At 42.5% G+C, this 23916-nt stretch overlaps 1 long non-coding RNA gene across 2 annotated transcripts in view; it reads left to right on the top strand.

Moving 5' to 3' along the window:
- Nucleotides 1-6463: 6463 nt before the first annotated feature.
- The window catches only part of LOC138763325 (uncharacterized), a 79083-nt gene continuing 61630 nt past the window's right edge, over nucleotides 6464-23916 (top strand). For both annotated transcript variants that reach the window (XR_011357491.1, XR_011357492.1), the window contains exon 1: nucleotides 6464-6513. This is a non-coding gene — a long non-coding RNA (uncharacterized lncRNA). The remainder of the gene's footprint in view (nucleotides 6514-23916) is intronic.

Genomic DNA, 23916 nt, shown 5'->3' with positions numbered 1-23916 from the left:
CCCCTTCCCCTCTTCCCCCTCCCCCTCTTCCCCCTCCCCCTCTTCCCCCTCCCCCTCTTCCCCCTCCCCCTCTTCCCCCTCCCCCTCTTCCCCCTCCCCCTCTTCCCCCTCCCCCTCTTCCCCCTCCCCTCTTCCCCCTCCCCCCTCCCCCTCTTCCCCCTCCCCCTCTTCCCCCTCCCCCTCTTCCCCCCCTCCCCCTCTTCCCCCCCTCCCCCTCTTCCCCCCTCCCCCTCTTCCCCCCCTCCCCCTCTTCCCCCCCTCCCCCTCTTCCCCCCCTCCCCCTCTTCCCCCCCTCCCCCTCTTCCCCCTCCCCCTCTTCCCCCTCCCCCTCTTCCCCCTCCCCCTCTTCCCCTCTTCCCCCCCTCCCCCTCTCCCCCCCTCCCCCTTCCCCTCTTCCCCCCCTCCCCCTCTTCCCCCTCCCCTCTTCCCCCCTCCCCCTCTTCCCCCCTCCCCCTCTTCCCCCCTCCCCCGCTTCCCCCTCCCCCTTCCCCTCCTCCCCCTCTTCCCCCCCTCCCCCTCTTCCCCCCCTCCCCCTCTTCCCCCCCTCCCCCTCTTCCCCCCCTCCCCCTCTTCCCCCCCTCCCCCTCTTCCCCCCCTCCCCCTCTTCCCCCCCTCCCCCTCTTCCCCCCCTCCCCCTCTTCCCCTGTGTCTCCTTTACCCTGGCCCTGCAATCACATTGCTGTCTCCCCCTGCCAAATTTTTGATTCAGGGACTGCTTGCTTTTTCGTCATACCTTGAAGGACTCAGGGCTAAAATGTCATTAAGCATCTTTACTTTCTATGGACACTGCATGACCTGTTAAGTTCCTCCAGCATTTCTGCATTTTTACTACAATCATAGCATCTGCAGATTTTCATGTTTGCTTTCTTTCAGATGACCCCACAATGAGAACATGGCACATTTGATCAGCACTTGTAATCATGCAAGGCCAAGACCTTTTAACTCTGTTAACATACAGTGATGCCACAATAGTGACTGCTGAGACCTGCTAGTTATAGATAGAAACTCTGCAGAGAGCTGACAGCTTATTCAATAATTTCCGATATAGCAAGGCAATATAGCTGATAGAGTAAGAAGTGAAACACAAAAGTCTGCAGACAATGTGATTATAGTAAAATCTCAAAAATGCTGGAGGTACTCAGCAGGTCTTGTAGGTATGAACAAAAAGCAGGCACGCTTGAAGGATTCAGGCTCAAAAAGTTGATGGACCATTTTACTTCCTTTAGAGGTTGCAAGACCTGCTGAGATCCTCCAGCATGAGTTTTTTTTACTAGCTGATATAGTAATGTCTGATATAGCAAGTGTTGTAGCAATGTCTAATATAGCAAGTCTCATTATCCGTTATGTAATATCAGATATTGTGATGTCTGATTTAGTAATATCTAATATGGGAAGTGTTGGATCCAGGGTCAAATATCAATCCGCCTCGACATCATTAATTAATTTGCAAAATGTGACCACTATTTTTAAATACACAATTTGCTATTCACATTTACCTTTGTGGTTAAAGGACTGTATTGCATCTCACAAAGGAAAACAAAAAAGATGAAAATAGGAGTCTCGTGTGCGTGCACTTAATGATGCAGTTTACTTCTAATCGCTAATTGAATCAGGGAGAGCTCTCTCAGGTACAGAATTACAAATGCCATTAAGGTTAAAACGCGAATGCCAGGTTGCATTGGATTTACGTCACTAAGTGTGAGAAAAGAGTAAAGCAATGAATGCAGTGACCTGGGAAAGGTATTTCATACGATTAGTGAACTATTAAATCTCCAGCTAGGAGACCTTTTACCAGAAATAATGCCATAAAGCTGTCTAGACTTAGTTTCTGCACTTGCTAACGATTGTTAAAAGTTTAATGCGGATTTCCGCTTCTTGCAAGCTGTGATTAATTAGCAGACCCGCTTATCTCCCTGGGAAAGTCTAAAGCTCACCCAAGCCAGTGGCATAGGAGCATGGGAATTCTGAAGCACCTCAGTGCAAAGCAGCATCGGTGATTTAGTGGAAGCAGCTCTTGGTAGAATTATCTCGTGGCTCGTTCCGATTTCCTCATTGCAGCCAAAGCTGTGAAAAGTGTTGGTAGTTAAAACAGAACAAAGGCCATGTCATTTGCACCAAACTGGTTCTGATACCAGGCTATTCCTCCCTGTCAACGGGGCTATGCCACTTATTCATTGTAGTTGATTGTGTCCATAGCAAGCCCGACATCGTGAGGGTCCCTTCAGCTCTCAACTGTGTTGAGCTTCAAGGTGGGATTTACTACTAGCATTGGGCAGCAGGGAGGGAGGAGGATGGGGAAAACAGGTGGGATTACTACTAATGATGGGGACAGTTGGGATTATTACTAATCCTTTGGGTAGCATATTTTATCAATTAAAAAAGGAAAGAAAATTCATGGCATGAAGCTGTGAATCCAATACTTACAGTCCCTCCAACCTCCTCTCCCATTTAAAGAGGATGAATGCCAAATTTGCCTGATAAAACTATCTGTTTTCACAAGACAGTTTTAAACTACATCTTCCAACTCCTGGCCAGGAAGTTGACACTTATCCATTGTCAGTATGGGTGTTGATTTAATCAGATGGTATACAACACTGGAAAATATTTTTGCTGCCCCAAAAAGGTTTTCTTCCTGAGACAGCTTCAAGATGAACACAAGGATCATTTCAGATTTGCTGCATCACGTAGAAAATTGGAGAAACATCAAATTTAACTTTTATTTTATTTAGCATGTTTAATTGCATAATGATGCTGACACATTGCATTAGTTTAACGGATCCAAAAATGTTTTGCCGCTGATTTTTCATTTGTACTCACCAACTGGTGCCTCGCGTGTCAGTGCCCAACAATAGTCGGCCAGCAATGATGGATTCCAATTGCCCTGATACCACTTTTCCATGGTGGCAATGTCTTGGTGAACCCTTTCACCGTGTTCGTCACTGACTGCACCAAGATCAGCAGGGAGGAAATCCAAGTGTGAATGCTGAACATGAATTTTCAATGACATGTTGCTCTTCATGGTTTAGTCCTGCTTGAAATACTTAAAATAGATTATATCTAAAAAAATCAGAACATGGTAGGAAATTTTTAAGGTGATTTTTGTGATCAACAGCCAAAAATTCTTAAAATACACACGTGTTCAGAAAGCAAAATCTTTGTTGTCCAGTGTAATGTCTCACATAAAGAAATGAAATAAAATAAAATTCATCTACACTGTACTAATTATGGGTTTGTTTCAATAGTTCACATTAGGACTCATGTGGCCTGCACTCTCATATACAAAGGCATGTTCATTTCTGGTTAAACGTCCTCTGCTCATCAAAATACAATAAATAAATTGATAAACAACTAATTATTTCTTGGGAAGATTTAATTAATTTCACAAAACTTGCTTATAAACAGAGTTATGGAGTCTTAGGGCACAAGCACCCATCTCTACTAATCCCATTTACCAGCACCAGCCTGCTATGCCTTGGTGATTCAAGTGCTCATTCAGATACTTCAACATTCAAGATATTGTGAGAGTGGCTACCACCAACACATTCTCAAGCAGTATGTTCCAGATCACAATCACCCTTTCAGTAATAACAAATCTTCTTCAAATCCCCAAAGCTCTTGCTGTTCATCTTAAACCCTGTGTACACTGGTTTCTGATAAATGGGGGAAATTTCCATTTGAGTTCATTAGATTCAGGATTCTGCCTCTTCTGCTCTCTCAATGTGATTACCAAAAGTTCAGAAGTTCTCCAATATCACTTTTTTTCTTATGACACTTCACTGCAACAGTTGTGGCCAATCTAATTGAGACTACCAGCTGATGCAAAATTCTGAAAATTAGTATTTTTGGGAGTATGTGACCATGAACTTGCCTGGGAGAATCCAAAGCCATTTCAGAAGGCAAGAAAGATCATTTCCTTACTTTGGTCTCAGTCATATTGCTAAACATGACCGCTCCAAAATAGTTCTTTAATAGGGATAACCTTTCTATAATAGTTTTCGATTTACTTCCATAAATTCATGGAAGCTCAGCAAAACTAAAAAGTGACTGGAAATGAGAAATGACTAATGAATAGCCAGAGTCCAATAGAAACCTCAGCTGACAGCTCTTTGGTCATCTGGCGCCTGCATATTTGTCAATTGGTATTTCTGTTGCGTCAAGTCAAGTTTATTGTCATCTGATTGCACAAGTACAGCCTGATAAAAAAGCATCCTCTGCTCCTTGGTGCAAAACATGCAGACACGTAATCAGACATCAGACAAACAATACACATATAGGACAACAACTCATATGTATAGAAGGGCAGCATGGTTAGCGCAATGTTGTTACAGCACCAGCGATCTAGACCAGGGTTTGAATCCTGTGATGTCTGTAAGGAGTTTGTACATTCTCCCCATGTCTGCATGGGCTTTCATTGGGGGGGCTTTGGTTTCCTCCTACCGTTCAAAACATCCTAGTGGTTGTAGGTTAATTGGGTGTATAGGGTGGCACAGGATCATGGGAGGAAATGGCCTGTTACAGTGCTGTATGTCTAAATTTAAATTTAAATGCAAACTTTTATTAAAAATTGAAATGTTGTTTCATGAATATGAGAGTCTCGATGTGTAAATACATGGGGGAGTTATGTGGGGAAAGTAGTCAAACTTTCATGTTGGAAACCTGAAAACCTGGGTTCACCACATGTGGAGCTTTAACTCCATGACTGAGTCTGCTGATTTAGACTGATTAATAGGCTTGATTCCCTGTTGGATGGGAACACACTGGAACAGGCAGCATGCCTGAATAGATCGGATTGTTGACTTTAGAGTGGTGGGAGAAGGATTTCAGTATGAGTATCTTGGGAAACCATTGACACAACACTTTGCACTGCTTGCCTATGACCCCAGTGATACAGGTTGTATGCTGTCCTGTGGTGCTCTATATGTGGAGTTTGCATGTTCTCTTTATTCCCCACATAGGCTTCACTCAGTGGACAATTTTGCTTAAAAATCTCAAATGCATGCTGTTTGGAAGGTTCATTGGTTAATACAAATAATTCCTTATGTAGGAGTGTGTGTAGGGGGCTGATCAGCATGTGGGAGAGAAAAGATGACAAGGAAATAACTGGGGATTAGGATGCTGAAGTGACTTGCAGCATCCACAGGTGGTAGATTACATACACAACCAACATTTCAAGCCTGAGCCTTTCAAGGTATGAACAAAAATCAGCCAGGTGCCTGAATAAAAAGGCTGGGGAGGAACACAGGTGAGCAGACAAAAGGTGATAATTGGACTGGGATGGCAGTCTCACTGCTGGATGGAGAATGCAATACTGATTTCTAGGTAAGGACAGACAGTCATCACTCTTTGAAGACATTGAACTGGTCAGGGCTTCCCATATGTTATCTCATTCCCCAGATTAAACTCTTGATGCCTTAATGAAGTGCTCAAGCTCGAAACATTGGTTATGGATCTTTTTCTTTGCTCCATAAAAGACACTGTTTGACCTGCTGAGTTTCTCCAGCATGGTGTTTTTACTTCAACTACAGTGTCTGCAGACTTTTATACTCTTCTCTTACTCTATCCATTTAATTTTTTATTCATTTATAACATGGGCAAAGTCAATTCCAGCCTTTGAAGCTGTGGCACCCAATTAACCTACAACCCTAAATCTCCAAGGGTGGGACAAAACCAAAGTACCCAGGGAAAGCCCACACAGATCATGGTGAGAGCATTTAAACTCTTAAGGCAGTGCAGGATTTGGCATTGTAATAATGTTGTGTTAACTGTATTGCCCAAAACTACTTCTCAAAAAGCAGCATTTTATTTTACATTTGGTTGCTTCTTTTAAATTCTTTCCTAATTACATTCAAATAATTTCAATGCAGAGAGAAAAATAAACAACAGAAAATGCTGGAAATGTACCAATGTGTCAAAATTGAAAAGACAGTTCATGACATGATTTGGATTGAAATACAAAAAATTACAGATTCCCAGTTGGGTTGCCCTGGTATAATCGGATGACAAATAAACTTGAACTTGCAGATGCTGGGATTCTTGTGCCAAACACCAAAAGTGCCGGAGAAACTCAGCAGGTCACACAGCATCGACAGAGAATGACTTGCTGTGCTTCTCCACCACTTGTGTGTACTGCAACAAACCCCAGTAATTGGGATTAGTCTAAATAGGTACAACATCTTGGGCCAAAGTGCATGTTTCTGTGCTGTTTGACTCTTCTCTTGCTAGGTGCTCTCTGTCCTAATGTCCTATGCCAAGGTTTATTCATTTTGGGTTTTTTCCCCCATTTAAATAATATTCAAGGCTCAGTAGTTCTGCTGCATTATATATTTTTTTAAAGTACAAATCTCTATGATTCTGGAAGCAAAGAAAGCATTCCTAAACCCATGAGTAATTTGTGAGTCAACGCTGTTATTTGGGGAATGAACAACATTTAGAAGCATTCTTTCAGAATAATTCATTCGCTGAGTGGAAAGACAAGAACAACATCTCATTCGCTGGATGGTTATTAACAGAATAGTAAGTTACGCATTTCCACATAGATTGCACAATTTTCTTGTATGAAAAATAAACTAAAATTCTGAGGAATGATCTAGTTTTCTGTCAGTCTTAGTTAGATTTTGTGTTTAATTTTACTGCTATGTTACCTTAGTTATAAATTTCCAATGGACAGATCAGACCTCACAATGATCACACTAGCCATTTATCACTTCATTCTCTAAATGGATACTTTGTCCATTCATGGTCTGATTTTAAATATATTGATTGTCCAGAAAAAAAAAGCAATAACTGTTGTACAAAATATTCAGTATTTGAGTATTGAATCTTTGGAATTCTTTATCCAAGAAGGCTGTAAAGATTTGGTCACATAATATATTCAAGGCTAAAATTGATGGATTTTTGGATAGAATTGAAATCAAAGGAAGTGGAGTTAACTGCAGTAAATTACCTCAGAGTCAAAGTATCTGTCAAGATCTCCGGAATTTGTAGCCACAGGCAGTTTTGGAGGCCAAGTCATTGCATGCATTTAAGGCAGAGATTGATTGGTTCTTGATTAACCAGGGCATCAAAGGTTATGAGGAAAAGGCCAGGGAGTTGGACTGAGTTAGAAAATGGATCAGCTCATGATTGAATGGGCTGAATAGCCTGTTATGGTATTATGAATGAGGGCAGGTGCAAGTCTGAGTGAATACATAAATATCTAATCCAGACCTAATCAATTGAACTAGTTCAAATGCTGATGGAGATTGAAGTATATAATAAATGGAGTTTCCATGAAATTTAACATTTGCTGAAATATTTTGCCCTAGGTTATCCCTCTTCAAACTGGTCATCCTAATCCCCCAATAATATGAAAAACTCAGCCATTTCAGTTTCTTTAGAAATATTCAATGTTCAACCATTGGATTGAATTCACATGCAGAAAGTTCAATTCCTGACAAAGTGGAAATTGTTTATCTGTGAATAGCATTTCCAGTTTGTGTGCAATCAGAAATTTAGCAAACATTGCACATGAAATCAAATTGCTTTGATTACACTAGACAACAATGCCTCCTGAACACTTTGGGATATTTTATAGATTTTGATCTGCTGATTTAAAAAAAAATGTTTTTTTCTGATCACACTTTTAAAAAAAAAAATGACCTATTTTGTCATTTCCTGTCATACAGTATTTTAAGTTGACTTCAAGCACATAAAATTATGAAGTGCAACATATCGTTGAAAATTCACTTTCTGCATTAGCATTTGGACTTATTCCATGTTGATTTTGGTGCAGTCAGTGATGAACATGTCGAAAGGTTTCACCGGAACATTGCGACCATGGAAAAGCAGTATCAGGGTCGCTAGAATCCATCAATGCTGGCCAACTATTGTTGGGCACTGACAAGAGGCATCAGAAGTGGAGTACAAATGAAAAATTAGTGGCAAAACATTTTTGGATCAGTTGAACTAACACAATGCGTCAGCCTCATTTTGCTATTAAATTAACTTTTATTGAATTTAATATGTTTAATGTTTCTCCAACTTCCTACATGATACAGCAAATCTGAAATGTTCTTTATGTTCAGCTTGAAGTTGTCTATCATAATACCCTTTTTTTCAGGAAGCAAACTTTAAAAATGCTATACAATGATTTATTAATCAATATTAATTTGGAAGGTCAAATGCAAAATTAATACAATTTGTCACTTAAAAGCTAAGTTTTTGCATTAAAACATCAGATGTATTTAGGAGTGGTATTCCAATAGTATTATATTAATGCAGCTTGAAAATAAGTTATCATGAAGAATGAAATTTTAATACTAACAATTAGTCCAGCGCTCAATTAAAAATAATTTAAATCTCTTAAAAACATTGCTTAATTGGCTTATACCAAGTCAATCTTATGAAAGATTAAATATAGCCTAGTATTTAAAATCTTCAAAAAAAACCAACTAGTGCCTGGTGTCAGATTAAGCAAGTTGAATTTGGAGGATTTCTTCAAATGGCATAATGGTCCTTCATTGGGTCTCAGCACCCCTCTCTGTAAATGGATCCTGGACTTCCTAATGGAAAGACTAGTTTGCCCAGGTTAGTAGCAAAATATTGAGCACTGTAACATTGAGTACTGGCACACTTTAGGGCTATGTTCAGCCCACTCCTATTCACAATACTGACCCATGACTGTTTCACAAGATCCAGCAACATTGTCATTAAGTTTGCAGAAGACAACTGTAGCTGGCCTCATCAGCAACAACAATGAGTTGCACTATAGTGATGAGGTGAAAGATTTCATCATGTAGATTGTGAGAATATCCTGAGACTGAACATGGACAAGGAGATGATCATGGACTTGAGGAGGACCAGAAATAGCCACTCTCCACTGCACATCAACAGCTCTGCAGTAGAGAGTGGAGAGCACCAAGTTCCTTGGAGTTCAATTAACTCGTGACCTATCATGGACACTCAAAATCTCCTCACTTGTTAGGAAGGCACACAGCAACTGTACTTCCTGAGAAGACTGATGTGGGCAAGGCTACTGGCAACCATTATGTCAACCTTCTATAGGAGCGCAATTGAGAGCATCCTGGTCTGCTGCTTCACAGTGGTACAGTTGCTGCAGAGAAATGAATCTGAGGTCAATCCTTAAGTCCATAAGGATAGCAGAGAGGATCACTGGAGTCTCATTCCTGCCTATTGCTGTGATCTACCAGGATTGTTGTCTGAAGAGGGAGCTCAAAATCATTGAGGATCCCTTCCACCCTGCGCATATCTTTCAGCTACTCTCAACAGGAGGAGCTACAAGAGGGTCAGAGCCAGCACCACCAGGCTGAGGAACAGCTTCTTCCCAAGGGCAATGAGAAGGCTGAATGACAAAAGGAACCACTCACATTAACCATCCAAGATGCTCATTTCTACAAAGAAATATTTATTTTTATAGATTTGCTATGGAATAATTTAATAAAGTGATAAAAATACATCTAAAAAGGGTAAGATTTTGAGGTTTAATTATCAGGTCCCATTTCACAAACATTTGCTATGCAGGAGTAGACTTTGTGTCTACAATTGGCTTTGCAGAGACAATGGAAGGACTTGAGAAATTCACAAATCAAGAAATTAAGGTCAGAGAATAGACCCAAACTTAAGAGATGTTTACAGATAGGCAACTATCAAGATCGTTACTAGGAACCGTGGGCTCAGTACACAGATGGTCATTCAGCAAAGGTAAACAAATCAACAGGGCAAGGCAGAGTCAAAAACAGTTCAAAGATTAAAAGGAAAAGCACTCACATGTAGGCTAACACTAGGGAAGACTGCTGGAACACTTACAACAAAGAGATAGGATGTACTCACAAAGAGGGAAGAGATCACACAGCTTATATACACAAGGGGAGGGGAGGATAACAAGACACAGGTGGGTAATCAGACATAGGTGAAACACATTAGGGCAGAGTAGGAGGGAGACACAGGAGGGAATAAACAAAAATATAACCTGAATAGATGAGGCATGACAGGTGTTAATGGACCAGCATGTTTGAACAGTGTCCAGGCTCAATAACTGAGAATTCTTTTGTTTTTAAACTGGTGCCAGAGATTTAAATGTCTGGTTGAAATTTGTTGTCCTAAAAGGGGCCATGTGGTTTTGCAAACAGAGAGAAAACATCCATTGTTTGTGGTGAAGGCTGCAAGATCCTATTTCAAGATGGGTTTTGAGTTCTAAATTTCTATAGTCAGTTGTGGCTGGTTATTGTGTTTCTCCTGAAGTAGGAGAAAAAGAAGAACTCTATATGGTAACCTGGAAGTGGTTATCTTTTGGAAAAACCCAAGAGTGGGCAAGTTTCTTCTGATTGTAAGAGATTAGTTTGTGTGTCCAATGAACAACAAATATCTGAAACCAACAAAGACCTTCCTGAGCAGTAACAACTTAAGTTAAAACACCAGAACCTGATGAATATAATATCTATTCAATTCTGTGCACAGTATGGAAGATTGCCTGATACCAATGAACTCGGAGAAGTGAAAAGTGAATGATTGGACAGTGAAAAAGTACTTTCCTGAATACATAAACATTACATATGCGTGCGCTTAGAATTAGAAGGGAGTTAAGCTAATAGTAATAAATGAAATTTGTGTGCCCGATGGAGATGTGGGGGGGCTGGTAGTCATGGTGGGGAGCTGGCTGATGGAGGACCTCAGTTTTCTTCAGGCTGACTTCCAGGCCAAACATTTTGGCAGTTTCCGCAAAGCAGGACGTCAAGCGCTGAAGAGCTGGCTCTGAATGGGCAACTAAAGCGGCATCATCTGCAAAGAGTAGTTCACGGACAAGTTTCTCTTGTGTCTTGGTGTGAGCTTGCAGGCGCCTCAGATTGAAGAGACTGCCATCCGTGCGGTACCGGATGTAAACAGCGTCTTCATTGTTGGGGTCTTTCATGGCTTGGTTCAGCATCATGCTGAAGAAGATTGAAAAGAGGGTTGGTGCGAGAACACAGCCTTGCTTCACGCCATTGTTAATGGAGAAGGGTTCAGAGAGCTCATTGCTGTATCTGACCCGACCTTGTTGGTTTTCGTGCAGTTGGATAATCATGTTGAGGAACTTTGGGGGACATCCGATGCGCTCTAGTATTTGCCAAAGCCCTTTCCTGCTCACGGTGTCGAAGGCTTTGGTGAGGTCAACAAAGGTGATGTAGAGTCCTTTGTTTTGTTCTCTACACTTTTCTTGGAGCTGTCTGAGGGCAAAGACCATGTCAGTGGTTCCTCTGTTAGCGCGAAAGCCGCACTGTGATTCTGGGAGAATATTCTCAGCGACACTAGGTATTATTCTATTTAGTAGAATCCTAGCGAAGATTTTGCCTGCAATGGAGAGCAACGTGATTCCCCTGTAGTTTGAGCAGTCTGATTTCTCGCCTTTGTTTTTGTACAGGGTGATGATGGTGGCATCACGAAGATCCTGAGGCAGTTTACCTTGGTCCCAACAAAGCTTGAAAAACTCATGCAGTTTGGCATCTCCATCGGGCACACAAAACTCAAAACGGTCAACCAGTTTACCTATCTCGGCTGCACCATTTCATCAGATGCAAGGATCGACAATGAGATAGACAACAGACTCGCCAAGGCAAATAGCGCCTTTGGAAGACTACACAAAAGAGTCTGGAAAAACAACCAACTGAAAAACCTCACAAAGATAAGCGTATACAGAGCCGTTGTCATACCCACACTCCTGTTCGGCTCCGAATCATGGGTCCTCTACCGGCACCACCTACGGCTCCTAGAACGCTTCCACCAGCGTTGTCTCCGCTCCATCCTCAACATCCATTGGAGCGCTCACACCCCTAACGTCGAGGTACTCGAGATGGCAGAGGTCGACAGCATCGAGTCCACGCTGCTGAAGATCCAGCTGCGCTGGATGGGTCACGTCTCCAGAATGGAGGACCATCGCCTTCCCAAGATCGTATTATATGGCGAGCTCTCCACTGGCCACCGTGACAGAGGTGCACCAAAGAAAAGGTACAAGGACTGCCTAAAGAAATCTCTTGGTGCCTGCCACATTGACCACCGCCAGTGGGCTGATAACGCCTCAAACCGTGCATCTTGGCGCCTCACAGTTTGGCGGGCAGCAGCCTCCTTTGAAGAAGACCGCAGAGCCCACCTCACTGACAAAAGGCAAAGGAGGAAAAACCCAACACCCAACCCCAACCAACCAATTTTCCCTTGCAACCGCTGCAATCGTGTCTGCCTGTCCCGCATCGGACTGGTCAGCCACAAACGAGCCTGCAGCTGACGTGGACTTTTTACCCCCTCCATAAATCTTCGTCCGCGAAGCCAAGCCAAAGAAAGAATAAATGAAATGTTGATTGTATTATGTATTAAGAAAATAAAACCAGTTTTGTTTAAGTTACCATTGTCTTGGTGCATTTCTGATGCTGCTAGTTTTTGAGTCCTTTAGGTTCATAGCAATATAATACTTGTCCTGCATATGTGTTGTTTGTCTGGGTGTGTTACGTCTGGTTGTGCATCTGCATGTTTTTCACTGAGGACCAGAGAGCGCTTTTTTTGTTGGGTTGTATTTGTACAATCAGATGACAATAAACTTGACTTGATAATAAGTAAAAACTTACAGGGCTTTTTCTTTTGATGGGGGAAATAAGGGTAATGACTATTTTGTACAAGGTCTAACTTGGGATAAAATTGGGCGGCATGGTTGGAGTAGCAGTAGGTGCAATATTGTTACAGTGCCAGCCAATGGGACTGGGGATCTAATCCATGTTGTCTGTAAGGAGTTGCTACGTTCTTCCAGTGCCTGCGTGAGTTTTCCCTGGGGGCTCCAGTTTCCTCCCACCATTTGAAATGTACCAGAGTTGTAGTTGGCTTGTGGGCTGAAATGGCCTGTTACTGTACTATAGATCTATATTTTAAATTTAAATTGTTTGGAGATGTATGTTCTTACACCAGGGTGATTGGTGTGAGTATCTTTGCTAGCATGGAGCTAAATGTTAATGCAGTTTGGGCTATTATCTGTTGAATGATCTACACTTTAAATATAGGGAAGCAAAATCTTGACACCATTGAAATTCCTGACAAATATTCTGTTTCCCAAGCTAGAATAACCTGCCACCTTGGACCTCCCTGCTTACCAGGTGTTCATATTGCTAACGTCAGTTCTAGCAACATTAGCAATTTACTCTGCAGGAAATGTTGCTGATCATGAACTGAGCTGATTTTGGGTGTGGATCCCTACTGTAGAAATTAAATAGCAGATGGGTTTACTTTGATATGAGATGTCAATCTCCTGCAAAGCCACCAATAGTAACTTGGTAACACTTGCTGATTGCTCAGAAGAAGGGGGCCTTCAAAATGCTGATCTCAAGATGTCACATTGACCCTGTTAAAGCAATAGTGTTTGTGAAGCAGGAATTTTTAAATTACTTTTTCCGTTGCGGAGCATCCACTCCAAGAACTCTCCAAGTCACTTTTTCATTCAGTCCATAATGAAGTACTATATTAATAGGAAAGATGCTTTGAAATTCAGTTAAGACTGTTTCTTTTGCCATCCACAATAGTTTGCTTTTCTATTAATACCAAAAGTACTTGGAGCAATTTTGTTCATTAAAACTAAATGAACTATTTCCTCATGCTTCACGGGCCAGATGAAATCAGATGAATATCCACATTGTTTAGCCAGATTAAATTTGGCTCTGGGCAAATTACTATAATTTATATCTTGCATCCTCAAAAAATGAGAGCTTTTGTCTTGTTTAAAAATTGCCTCCTTAAATCAGTCCAGTTTAATAATGATTTCCTAGCTTCAGGCCTGCGATAAGACTCAGCATTGAGTCGGTTCTTCCTGTTTATACTGAACTCAGAAGCAATGAAGCCATTTTCCATTACCTTCCACCTGAGTTTATTTGTGTTCTTAAGTATTTTTCCTCTCTGAACTTGCATAAATGATTTTAGAGACACAAAGGATTTTTTGTTAACCTGTAGACACACAGGGATCCAGGAGCACATGAGGAGGGATTTTCTGAGGATACACTCCCTCTCCAGTAAATAACTACTGATAAATCACAAGTTTCTCCACATGCAGGCTTGGGTTGCATTTTATGATTTCAAAAACTATTTTATGAAAGTTCACATCTTCACAAAGTCTGAAACTAAGTCTACATCACAACCAGACCATAAAAATTATTCCATATGAATATTGAAGTAAAACACGTATTGACCACTGGACTGGATTATTGAATTATTTCCAAGGAACCTGCCAGTGTTGCACTTGGGTACAGTTACATCTCCCAAGTACTCACTGAGCTTGAAGGTTTTGCGTTTCCAATAGTTTTTGGTGTTTAAATGGCATAATCCAAATATGGCCAGTTTAATGAACTCAAGAGCTGAAGGAGATGGAAGAGTACATTATATCAAAAATAAATTGAATTTTCATGAAACATAACAGTTGCTGAAATTTTTTAAAATTTAAAATGATTTTTAAAAAAATTAGACATATAGCACATTGACAGGCTATTTTGGCCCATGAGACCATGCTGCCCAATTACACCCAATTGGACTGTGAGAGGAAACCAGAACCCCCCGGAGAAAACCCACACCGACACTGGGAGAACGTATACTCCTTACATATAGTGCAGGATTCAAAACCCAGTCCCATTTGCTTCCACCGTAACGATGTTGCGGAAACCGCTACAGTAACCATGCCGCCACTGGAATGAGATTAAATTCCAAACCATTTATCAGGGGCCTAAATGACCACATTCTCACAGTGATATAATTTAATTTGTTGAAGATCATTTTGATGGGAGAGATAAAGGAGGGAGTTCGATAAACAATGAGAAACTGAGATATCATAATCTGGAATTCATCACCTGAAATGATGGAGGAGTCAGGTTTAATCGTGATAGTTAAGATGAGATTTCATGCATTGGAAACAAGAAAACAGCAATGATAAGTGAAAGAAGGTGAACAGTTTAGTGCAGAGGTTCCCAACCTGGGGTACATGTATCCCCAGTGGTACATTTGCACTTTTCAGGGGGTACATTGGGTCTGAGAGAATAACCACTACTGTCCAATACATGGTGTAATCTGCAGTCAGATTGCACAATGTCGTGTTTTTTTTATCTTTAATTTTTAGGGGTACACGGGAACCTATAAAAATGCCCAAGGGGTACAGAGGAACAAAAAGGTTGGGAACCCCTGGTTTAGTGGGATCTTTCAAAAACCTGATGCAGTCAGGATGAAAAACAGCCTTTTATCTGCAATTCTATGATTATATAACAGTCTACGTTCGAAATAGACTTGATGGGTTAACTGGTCTCCTTTTGTGCAGAAAGAGCTAATATGACAAAAGATCAATATCAAATGTGCACAACAAATAGAACTTGCTGAAAGGTATCTTGGAAAACTGAAGTGATCAGAATTAAAATCTGATGTGAATATGATTTCTATTTGGATGTCTTTGGCTTGGCTTCGCGGACGAAGATTTATGGAGGGGTTAAAAAGTCCACGTCAGCTGCAGGCTCGTTTGTGGCTGACAAGTCCGATGCGGGACAGGCAGACACGGATGTATTTTCAATATAAACACATGATCTAAACAGTAACAAAATGTGTTCTAAGTAATAAGTATAATTACTTATGCATTGCTGTGATTCATATATTCCAAGCCTTTATCAAATATTTAACAAACCTTTTATCTGACTATATTTTTCCCATTGTGCGCTGGATATTAGAATTCATTGTAACATTTCCCTTTGTGCAATTTTAGCTCAAATTTAGTAAGTAAAGCATTTTGTGCATAGATCCACAATAAATCACCGCTGATCAGTGAGGGAAATTTCAGTTGTAAGTGTACAAATGAAATGTACAGACAATGCAATAATAATATCCAATCAGCAACAAGTTTACAAGCATTATTAATAGGAACCTATCAACTCGGCCCAAACTAGTTTCAAACTTATTTATTTAGCCACCATCCTCAATTCACAATAGTTAGTTTTGGAAAATAAGAGGAAAGAGAGGAAAAAGAGAAAGAAAGTAATATACCTCATAACAAGAAGCAGCATTTAGCATTCAAGATTATGTTTGATGTTATTTGCTGTTACTGTGCAAGGCAGCTAATTCTTTGACACCCAGGTCTAATCGAACGAATGATCCTTTCTGGTAACAGTAATGCAGAAAGGAATATTGAGAAGGACACCAGGAAACCTCCCCATTTCCGTGTATAGTACAATTGTATCATTTACATCCCACAATGGAGACAGGATATCCCATCTAAAAGACAAGTCTGTCTATACTAACAACAATATTGGTCACCTCCACAACTTTGGATCACAGAACATGGACACTGCTGACAACACAAGCATTTATTTCCATTTTCAGATTTATTTTTTCTTCTTTGGCTTGGCTTCACAGACGAAGATTTATGGAGGGGTAAAGTCCACGTCAACTGAAGGCTTGTTTGTGGCTGACAAGTCCGATGCGGGACAGGCAGACACGGTTGCAGCGGGTGCAAGGGAAAATTGGTTGGTTGGGGTTGGGTGTTGGGTTTTTCCTCTTTTGTCTTTTGACAGTGAGGTGGGCTCTGTGGTCTTCTTCAAAGGAGGTTGCTGCCCGCCGAACTGTGAGGCGCCAAGATGCACGGTTTGAGGTGATATCAGCCCACTGGCGGTGGTCAATGTGGCAGGCACCAAGAGCTTTCTTTAGGCAGTCCTTGTACCTCTTCTTTGGTGCACCTCTGTCTCGGTGGCCAGTGGAGAGCTCGCCATGTAACACGATCTTGGGAAGGTGATGGTCCTCCATTCTGGAGACGTGACCTACCCAGCACAGTTTGATCTTCAGCAGCGTGGATTTGATACTGTCGGCCTCTGCCATCTCGAGTACTTCGATGTTGGAGATGAAGTCGCTCCAATGAATGTTGAGCATGGAGCGGAGTCAACGCTGGTGGAAGCGTTCTAGGAGCCGTAGGTGATGCCGGTAAAGGACCCATGATTCGGAGCCGAACAGGAGTGTGGGTATGACAACGGCTCTGTATGCGCTAATCTTTGTGAGGTTTTTCAGTTGGTTGTTTTTCCAGACTCTTTTGTGTAGTCTTCCAAAGGCGCTATTTGCCTTGGCGAGTCTGTTGTCTATCTCGTTGTCGATCCTTGCATCCGATGAAATGATGCAGCCGAGATAGGTAAACTGGTTGACCGTTTTGAGTTTTGTGTGCCCGATGGAGATGTGGGGGGGCTGGTAGTCATGGTGGGGAGCTGGCTGATGGAGGACCTCAGTTTTCTTCAGGCTGACTTCCAGGCCAAACATTTTGGCAGTTTCCGCAAAACAGGACGTCAAGCGCTGAAGAGCTGGCTCTGAACGGGCAACTAAAGCGGCATTGTCTGCAAAGAGTAGTTCACGGACAAGTTGCTCTTGTGTCTTGGTGTGAGCTTGCAGGCGCCTCAGATTGAAGAGACTGCCATCCGTGCGGTACCGGATGTAAACAGCGTCTTCATTGTTGAGGTCTTTCATGGCTTGTTTCAGCATCATGCTGAAGAAGATTGAAAAGAGGGTTGGTGCGAGAACGCAGCCTTGCTTCATGCCATTGTTAATGGAGAAGGGTTCAGAGAGCTCATTGCTGTATCTGACCCGACCTTGTTGGTTTTTGTGCAGTTGGATAACCATGTTGAGGAACTTTGGGGGGCATCCGAGGCGCTCTAGTATTTGCCAAAGCCCTTTCCTGCTCACGGTGTCGAAGGCTTTGGTGAGGTCAACAAAGGTGACGTGGAGTCCTTTGTTTTGTTCTCTGCACTTTTCTTGGAGCTGTCTGAGGGCAAAGACCATGTCAGTGGTTCCTCTGTTTGCGCGAAAGCCGCACTGTGATTCTGGGAGAACATTTTCGGCGACACTAGGTATTATTCAAGATACTTGCGAACAAAATGGCATGAAAGGCCATTTCAAATTCAACCATGATGTGGGTCTGTCATCTCAAATAGACCATACCAGATAAGAATGCCAGGCTTCTTTCTCTGAAGAACAAAAATTCATTAATTTCACAATTACCATTACTGATAAAGATGTTTTGTTCCAGATTAATTTAATTTAACTTCTCTAACTGCAGTTGAAATTCACTTAGGTATAAAATTAAAACCCAACCAAACTCAGTCTTAGCCAGAGTATGAGTATTTTTTTAATTGTTAATAATTTTAAACATGCAATACAAAAATGCTATGAATACTCAGAAGATTAGGCTGTGTCAGTAGAAAGATCCACTGAGTTTTAGAATGAAGACCATTTGTCTGGGAAACTAGAGGCTCCAAAGAGAGTGAGGCAGGAGTTGCCATTGGAGACTAGCTATGTTATGTATTGGTTCCAGGGTTAATGGGGGTAGTTGAAGTCAGCTTATTTTGTCTCAGCAACACCTATTCCATTGATAGGCACCATTGTTTCCTCCGTTTAGAGAATATCTTTCATTCATGTCAGTTCCTGCTCTAGTTAGCTGCTTCTTGTGCTCCCACTTGCCTGACATGAGAAGTATTTGTGTGAGGTGTTACCCAATATGTTTGTATGATGGCCTGTACATCACCTACAAATTCAAGGAAGTGGGTGGGAAAATAACAGGCCCACTCAGTGTATGAGAATGAGGTTAACATATAAATGTTAGGTATGTGCCTCAACTGACCCAAGTTGTTGCTAAGTAAATTATGTGGGTGTGATGCATTGGATAATTTAATGGTCCAGTTAGTGAGAGATGGCAGAAGGTCCTTTTATAGTGAAAATTAGCAATTTGTAAAGACGTTTCCTTTGCCTTTAAGACATTCCATTTACCTGCATAAAAGGTACAAAGGTGGATTGGCAGGTCCAACTAGCTCCAGGTTCCTTCTGCTGAAAGAGGCTCCAAACAGAAAGGTAAGATGATTGATGTTGCACTGACAACCCTGTCACTCTCCTGCACTGTCACAGAGCGCAGGTGGAGCTGTCAGGTTGCACTCGCTCACACCGCCCGCTCCCTCATGCCGCACCCTGTTCCCTCATGCTTCCCGCTCCCTCATGTTACTCCCCTGCCCCGCTCCCTCACACCTCTCCCCCACCAGTGAGATGGTGGGATCAGTGTGGGACTGATGGGGGGAGGGGTGATGGGATAAGAGAAATGGGGAATAGAAGAGAGAGGGAGGGGGTGAGAAGGCAGGGGAATGGAGAGGGAGGGAAATGGAGGAAGGGAGCGGGGTGGTGGGGCTGTCAGACAGCAGGGCGGCAGAGCTGTCAGGCAGTGGGACGACAGGGCTGTTGGGATGGAGTGAGGTGGTGGAATCGGTGTAGGGCTGATAGGGAGAGATGGGGCAAGAGGAAGGGGGAATAAAGGAAAGAGGGGTGGGGAGGGAGGGGAGTGGAGATGGAAGGGAGCAGAGTTGTGGAGCTGTCAGGCAGCGGAGCAGCAGGGCTGTCGGACAGCACAGTGGTGGGTCTGTCGCATGGCGGCCGCTGCTGTGCTACACATCCTTTTGCCCTGGGAAGTCGATGCACTGCTCTGGACTACATAAAAGGACTGTGCTATCTGCCTTTTCAATTCTCAGCAGAAACCGTAAATCTGCCTTTTTTTTTAAAAAACATGAGCAGGTTTGTGCATAAAAACCCATAAAGAATGTTGGCTTGAAATCCTGGAATTTCCTAATTTATAGTAATGAGGAATGATGACAAACATTTGGCTCTCTACCATTCAAGGCAATTAGGGATGGGTATTTAATGCTTGTATTTGCCCAAATTCATCCATTAATTTGTTTTTCAATGAGATATTCGGTGTCAAGATTACTTTGATAAGGCTATTGAATGTCTGTGGGATTTGTATCCAAAGTGTTTTCAATCCATGTTTGTCTCATTTGGAACTATTTAGAACTAGTTCTATGAACTGAATGCTTTTTTGCATAATAAGAAACAAAAACACATTTGCTTTCTTTATTGAAAAGATAATGGTGGATGAGCAAAATTAAAAGAATAAATAACAGTATAATGTGAAAGTAAACACGTTACTTAAGCTTGAATGTGAATATTAAATTAGAGGAGGTAGCAATCTTAAAGTGGGAGACAAATTAAACCTGAAACAGATTTTCACAAATAAGTTATGCTGCTGTTTGATTAACTAATTTAAAAAAAGAATTTGATACAGTACATGACTGTTTATGGGTGATTAACATCTCCATCGGGCACACAAAACTCAAAACGGTCAACCAGTTTACCTATCTTGGCTGCACCATTTCATCAGATGCAAGGATCGACAATGAGATAGACAACAGACTCGCCAAGGCAAATAGCGCCTTTGGAAGACTACACAAAAGAGTCTGGAAAAACAACCAACTGAAAAACCTCACAAAGATAAGCGTATACAGAGCCGTTGTCATACCCACACTCCTGTTCGGCTCCGAATCATGGGTCCTCTACCGGCACCACCTACGGCTCCTAGAACGCTTCCACCAGCGTTGTCTCCGCTCCATCCTCAACATCCATTGGAGCGCTCACACCCCTAACGTCGAGGTACTCGAGATGGCAGAGGTCGACAGCATCGAGTCCACGCTGCTGAAGATCCAGCTGCGCTGGATGGGTCACGTCTCCAGAATGGAGGACCATCGCCTTCCCAAGATCGTATTATATGGCGAGCTCTCCACTGGCCACCGTGACAGAGGTGCACCAAAGAAAAGGTACAAGGACTGCCTAAAGAAATCTCTTGGTGCCTGCCACATTGACCACCGCCAGTGGGCTGATAACGCCTCAAACCGTGCATCTTGGCGCCTCACAGTTTGGCGGGCAGCAGCCTCCTTTGAAGAAGACCGCAGAGCCCACCTCACTGACAAAAGGCAAAGGAGGAAAAACCCAACACCCAACCCCAACCAACCAATTTTCCCTTGCAACCGCTGCAATCGTGTCTGCCTGTCCCGCATCGGACTGGTCAGCCACAAACGAGCCTGCAGCTGACGTGGACTTTTTACCCCCTCCATAAATCTTCGTCCGCGAAGCCAAGCCAAAGAAGAAAAGAAGAAAGAACTCATATAATGGTTCAGTGGAGAAAAGACATTATTGGTGGCAAAAAGCCATTCAACATTATCCTCTGGGATAATTACCTCTCACTGGATGCCTTCTCCCTTGGGACACTAACTGGGTTGCAGCCATTCTTGGACATTGGAAAACTTTTAATAAGCCGCAAGCATTTTTTTTTACATTTGTTCTAGAGGTTTGTTTTATGTGTCAATTCTGCTTTCATATCTATCAATAATTTGTGCACAAAATAGTCTTGGGTGTTTACAAAGTTGTTTCTCAGCTGGAGAAGGAACCAAAACTGGAAGGTTGTCAAGAGGAAATTAGAAGTGTTCTTCTGGTTGACATACTGTGACAGCTATCGCCTCCACATTCAACAGCAAGAAGGATGTGGTTTTCTGGTTGTGAATAGGTAGTTCAGCGGAGGTACGCACACAAGCCAACTGTGGAGAAGATGAGTCAGCCAAGAGCTGACTGCGTCTGACTTCAGTTGAAGTAGCAAGTTACTAATAACACTTTGATTATTGCCAGTCAAGTTTGAAGGGATGAGCAAAGGTTATGGTCCATTAAACTATATTTCTAACATGGACTGGGTGAAGGTTAGGGGAACTAGTGGAATGATATTTTGGCCCAATCTAGAAGGGCCAAATGGCCTGTTTGCTGTAGTGTTCTATGGTTCTAACCATTTTAATTTAAAATCACCCCACATAAAGCCATCCTGCTAAGAGCCAAGCATGTCCCATGTTGTAACATGAGCCATAAAACCAAGTAGAAAATTTTAGAACAATTAACATAGCGGTTAGCACAATGCTGTCACAGCGCCAGCAACTAGGGTTTGAATCCAGTGCTGTCTGTAAGGAGTTTGTACTTTCTCCCCATGTCTGCTTGGTTTTCCTCCGGGTGCTCCAGCTTCCTCCCCCCGCCCTTCTGGGGCTGTGGTCAGTTGCGTGTAATTGGGTGGCACAGGCTTGTGAGTCGAAAGGGCCTGATACCATGCTGATGTCTAAATTTTAATTTTAAAAATACTGCACAGTACAGACCTTTTGCCCTTCAATAATCTAAACCTTCCCCACCTCACATCCATAACCCTCTATTTTTGTTGCATCCATGTACCTGTCCAAGAGTCTTTTGAATGTCCCTATTTTACCAGACTCCCTGGAAATGCATTTCAGGTACCCACTGCTCTATGTAAATACTTAACTCCGACACCTCCTCTAAACTTTCCTCCCCCCAAATGAATAAAAAAAAGGATGTCGTATTGAACGTTGGAGAGAGAACTGACTGATGCTGTGTTGCTATAAGCTTACAAATCCTTTTTCAAGGCCTTCCTTTGATTCTCAAGTTGTGTTTTTTAAAACCTTCATTAACTTATGAGGTAGGTGCCTTTTACACAGCTCTCCAGTTGGTCTCTGCTGCTCCAGCTGCTGTTCCAACTGTCATTCCAATGTCCCGTTCTCTCTGTCTGCACAGCTCGACCCAGCTACACCACAAGTCACACAGAGTTCCCAGCAGGATTCCATCCTTTATGATGACAGTCCACAGTCCAAAAGGTCAGTCCATGGTCCATAACACAGCAATAAAACAAATTTTTTGCAGCTAAATAATATTTTTTTAAATCTGGTATTTTGTAACCCTCCCAAATTACAATTGCAGCTCAATTTATCCATGGAAACTCTAGAAACTTTACCTGACCAAAGAAATGAATGAATGTGTCCATTAAGAATTTTTTTTAAATTAGGTAGTGGGATAGGTAAGGATTTTAAAAAAAGTATTGAAGTCTTGGCATTATCTTCATTTTTGCACAATTTACTCTGCCCAATAATGTGATGGGCAGGTTTACCCACCAATAAAAGTCCTCTAGATGTAGTCGGGGGCCATAACAGCACTGCAAGACTGCTTGGAGACCACAGACTGGAGCTGTTTCAGGGTGACAACCATCTACAAAGGTCATGTAAACATAGACTGCATTGAGGACGTCACCAAGATCAAATGCCTCACAACCAGGTTGGAAGGTCTGGGCCCTTCTCCGAGCTTGTGATACTGCCTTCAGGACAGGGGAGATAGGATGGCACTAAGATTAGCCAGGGCTGAACTCTCCCATGCAATCCAGAAGGCAAAGTGAGGATGTGCACAGAAGATCCACAGACAGCTGTGAATTACCGGCAACACGAGGTGCATGAGGCAAGGGATCAAGATTATTATGGATAATCAACCTTGCGAGTTAAGGACAATGACGCCTCCCTTCCTGACAGACTGAACACCTTCTATGCACAGTTTGATGAGAAGAACAGGATGACGCCAAAGAAAGCTCTGTGTTCCCCTGATGAACACTTCCCCCGCATAGCCATGGCTGAGGTGAGGAGAACCCTATCCAAGGTGAACCCACACCAGGCGGTGGGACCAGTCAACATACCTGGTCATGTACTTAATGACTGCACAAACCAAGTGATGGAGGTCTTCACAGACATCTTCAATATCTCATTGCAGCAGTCCATCATTCCTGCAAGATTCAAGAGAGCTATCATCATCCTGGTACCCAAGAAGGTGACAATAGCAGGCCTCAATGACTACTGTCCTGTGGCACTGATCTCCACCATGATGAAATGTTTTGAGCATTTGGTGATGGAATGCACCAAAGCACACCTCTTAGGGATGCTGGATCCATTTCAGTTTGCCTATAGAATAACCTTTGCACAGACAATGTCACTTCACTCCATCCTGGCTTACCTGAAAAATGATGTTTCATACGCCAGGCTGTTGTTCACTGACTTTAGCTTGGCATTTAATACGATCATTTTGCAGAAGCTGGTGGAGAAGCTGTCCTCGCTGGGACTCAAACACCCCTCTCTGTATCTGATTCCTGGACTTTCTCATGGAAAGACCACAGTCTATCTGGGTCAATAGCAAAATATTGAGCACCCTCATGCTGAGTACTGGCACACC

This window comes from Narcine bancroftii, chromosome 5, assembly GCF_036971445.1.
Source record: "Narcine bancroftii isolate sNarBan1 chromosome 5, sNarBan1.hap1, whole genome shotgun sequence".
Taxonomy (NCBI): Eukaryota; Metazoa; Chordata; class Chondrichthyes; order Torpediniformes; family Narcinidae; genus Narcine; species Narcine bancroftii.
The sequence above is the reverse complement of the archived record's forward strand: the minus strand, read 5'-3'. Positions and strand labels throughout refer to the sequence as shown.